Source organism: Xyrauchen texanus, chromosome 33, assembly GCF_025860055.1.
Source record: "Xyrauchen texanus isolate HMW12.3.18 chromosome 33, RBS_HiC_50CHRs, whole genome shotgun sequence".
Lineage (NCBI taxonomy): Eukaryota > Metazoa > Chordata > Actinopteri > Cypriniformes > Catostomidae > Xyrauchen > Xyrauchen texanus.
In genome coordinates, this window is record NC_068308.1 from 18094856 (window position 1) to 18099236 (window position 4381).

Below are 4381 nucleotides of genomic sequence, written 5' to 3' on the forward strand. Positions count from 1 at the left end.
CCGGGCTGAAAACCCGCAGAGGTGCGCAGTTAGGTCAGTGGTCCTATTGCTGCAGGAGAGGTTGGAGGGGAGGCTGTCCCCTTCCATCTTGAAGGTGTATGTTGCTGCTATCACAGTCTTTGCGTAAGCACAACTTAATCATCAGGTTCCTAAGAGGCTTATATCCAAGCCTGTTCCCCTCCTAGGATCTCTCTGTGGTCCTCACGGGCCTTCAGAGACCCCCTTCGAGCCGCTAGAATCAGTTGGACTCAGGGCCCTCTATCTAAAGACTGCCCTGCTGATCGCGCTCGCCTCCATCAAGAGGGTCGGGGATCTGCAAGCGTTCTCTGTTAGTGACACTTGCCTGAAGTTCGGTCCGGCAGACACACATGTGATCCTAAGACCGCGACCGGGCTACGTGCCCATGGTTCATACCACGCCCTTCAGAGACCAGGTAGTGAACCTGCAAGTGCTGCCCCGGGAGGAGGCAGACCCAGCCCCTTCGTTGCTGGGTCTGGTACGTGCTTTGCGTACCTACTTGGACCGCACGCAGAGCTTTAGATGTTCTGAGCAGCTCTTTGTCTGCTTTGGTGGACAGCGGATAGGGAACGCTGTCTCCAAACAGAGGCTTTCCCACTGGGTAGTGGATCATACCCAGGCTGGGCCCCCCCCTTGCGGGTCCGAGCACACTCAACAAGGAGTGTTGCATCCTCGTGGGCACTGGACAGGGGGACCTCCCTGGCAGACATATGTAGAGCAGTGGGTTGGGCAACACCCAATACCTTTGCAAGATTTTACAGTCTCAGGGTTGAGTCAGTATCATCCTGTGTTTTCTCAGGTCCGAGCCAGTAGAACTCGGTAACACGCTGATGGACTGGCCGGGTGGATCACTTGCACCTAGCGCCCTTTCCCTCGGTTGAGGTAAAATTTTGCGCTTTCTCTCCCAGGATATTCCATACATTCGGATCCGCTGAGCCAATCCACTGCGGGTACTCAATCTACCCTGTACCCCTTGCGAGTGGACCCCCGTCTCCCTTTGGCAGTTCCAGCTGTCCCCCGGTCGCCGTGTTGTAGTAACTCCCCCCTCCCTGAGGCTGGACCTACCACCGCGCCATGTTTCCACATGTGACCTGAATGGCAATGTGATGTATTTGCCACTTACCTCCCCCTCTCTGGACAGGTGTGGTCTCTGCAGGGTCTTTTTCCCCTGAAAGAATAGGAAATTGGTTAAGACCCCCTTCCCTCGATGCGTGTAAGGGCCCCAGCCGCTTTGGCTCTATGCGAGAAACATAGAGAGAAAAGAGGCCTGGCTAGGCTCGGCCCGTTCCCAGATTGGCAAGAGTCGCCTTGTTCCCCTGCTTAGGGCAACCAAAAGGATTCTGACGACTTTTTATGAGGCATTGGGGAATGGTACGTGCAGTCTGACACAACTGGTTGCCTTTTGCATGTGAAAAACCTGCCCGCTCTTGTGTCAGCAGTACACGTACACAGCTCAGCGCATGGCGTGATTTGAATTGGACCCCTAATGTCGCTTCTTCGAGAGAGCGACAGACGGGGAACGTCTAGGTTAAGGATGTAACCTCCATTCCCTGATGGAGGGAACGAGACGTTGTGTCCTCCCGGCCACGTCGCTGAGCCGCTGTAGTTTACCAGACCATTTCCAGCTCCTCAGAAAAATCCTGAATGGACTCAATGTATTTGCCCGCTTTTATACCTGTATGTCCGGGGCGGGGTATGCAAATACTGTCTGCCTAATTCCCATTGGCCATTTTTTATAGATCAGAGGCATATTCGGCGCTCAAGAGAGACCCCTAGTGTTGCTTCTTCGACACAAGCAACGTCTCGTTCCCTCCATCAGGGAATGGAGGTTACATATGTAACCTAGACGTTAATGCATTAGGTATCATGAACTAACAATGAACAATATATTTTTACAGCATTTATTAATCTTTGTTCATTAACAATAGTTAATAATAACAATTGTTCATTGTTAGTTCATGTTAATTCATTAATTTTAACATATACAACTTTTGATTTTAGAAATGTGTTACTATATGTTGAAATCAACATTAATCTTGATGAATACATGCTGTAAAAGTATTGTTTATTGTTAGTTCATGTTAACTAATGCTAACAAATTAAACCTTATTTTAAAGTGTTATCGAAACAATTTGTTTTGGTTTTTTTGTTCCTGTGCAACTTAATTAGTTTCAGAGCATTATCTGTAACTTATTTGATATATTTAGTGAACATAATTCTGCTAAAATCACAGCCTTCACAAACACAAAAAATACATTAATATGCCTAGAACAATAGGTTCACCAAAACAGCAGGCAGAAATTTGAATCAATCAAATGTGTGAAAATTGGCTGCGATCTCTCCCTTTGTTAGCACTTAAAAAGATAGAGATGTTCTATTTTCCATGACTGTGACTGAGCATAGTAATAAATAAGAAAAGCATTTCCCTTAAGGCTGATATTTGGCCAGACTGCAATATGGGATATTGTGTGTGTAATTGCACAAAAATGTAGGCTACACTGGATAGGGAAAAAGACAAACCACCAGAGCGTATATATATTTTTTTAGCCTATATCAAAACAGCAGTGGGCAGTTTGTATAATTTGGTGCTCTATTTAGTCTCAGTTTTAACCCTATCTCTGGTGGAGACTGCTTGAGTTACTTGTGTAATGCTGACCCATCTTATGTCAATAGGCCACAAACCCATTTATGCCATCTTCAGATTCACTTTAAAGGAATTATCCAGGTTCAATAAAAGTTAAGCTCAATCGACAGCATTTGTGGCACAGTGTTGATTACCACAAAAAAAGTTCCCTCCTTTTCTAAAAAAAAAAAAAAAGCAAAATCTGAGATTACAATGAGGCACCTGCAATGGAAGTGAATGAGGCCAATTTTTGGAGGGTTTAAACAGAAAAGTGTATAATTTTATAAAAGCAATTATAATAATTCTGTTAAAACTTGTGTATTATTTGAGCTGTGTTTAAAGTTGTTTAAATAATGTTTATAGTTGTTTTAGGGTTTATTGACATTACATTGTCATGGCAATGCAGTTGTAAAATTGGCTATAACTTTACACAGAAAAGGTTAGTTAGCAATTTTCAAACACTAAAATCATATTTACACATATATTGTTTAAATCTTGTAACTATACTTTACAGATTTACAGATTGGCCCCATTCAATTCCACTGAATATGCCTCACTGAAACCATATATTTGTATGCCACAAATGCTGTCGATTGAGCTTAACTTACATTGAACTAGGAATATTCATTTAAGAAAAACCTCAGCTAGTAAGTGTTGCTTTGAATTACACTTGCAAAAACTCTGTCACATGCACCTATTTTGCCAATTTACACTAGGCACCTACAGTATTGAGTGGACATTTCCAAAAAGCATTAATCCCTCACTTTACTGATTAAACAGCTACCTCTTTTCTAAAAAGGCTTTCAATAATACTATGTTGGAACATGATTGTGGATTTGCACCCATTCACACACAAGAGCATCAGTAAGGTCAGGTACTGATGTCGAGTAAAGGGGCCTGACTCACAATCTCAAACGTGTTCATTGGCCTAAAATCTCACTTTGTGCACAGGGACATTGTCATGCTGAATAAGCAAAAGACCACCTCATACTGTTGCAAAAAAATTTGGAAGCACATTCTCTAAAATGTTAGTAAGTCATAGCATCAGTATTTGTCTTCACTGGAATTATTGAAATAGCCAAACATGTTAATTAGGGGGCCACAATACAAAAAATGAATAAGCATGTTTTTTTTGCACCAGAAGCACAATCTTCAAATATAGAAGCAATTAATTGAAAGAAAGATATTAATGGACACCTTTTAGACTGTTATGATGCATTTCCATCTTAATTAAGTAGCATAAATGTATGAAATTTTAACTTTTCAATTATTAATTATGTAGTTTAAATTTATAACATTCTTTGTGTTACATTACCTGGGAAATAATAATAATAATAATAAAATCAACAGCTGTTGAGGGAGTGTTAGTAATTGTAGGATCTTTCTCTCTTCTGACTGCAGTAATCCACCATGCTCTTTTTATCCTTTGGATAAAACTTGGAAAGTTGTCGAAACATAATAGCAGATTTTTCCTATTGCTATTGGAGCAAATGGGAATGCAAAGAAATAAAATAAAATTACTATGTCTTTCATATCCCACTATAGAATTAATCCCGCTATAGTTCATGTCTGCATTCCAAACCTGTAAATGTGAAAAGGGTACAAAAAGATACAAATATCAATTAATAACCACAGCACAAGAAAGACAGATACATACTGTACATGACTGCCAATGTACCCAGAAAGAGAAACAACCAAAACAGGAATAACATTTAAAAACTAAAATACATTTTGTTTTCC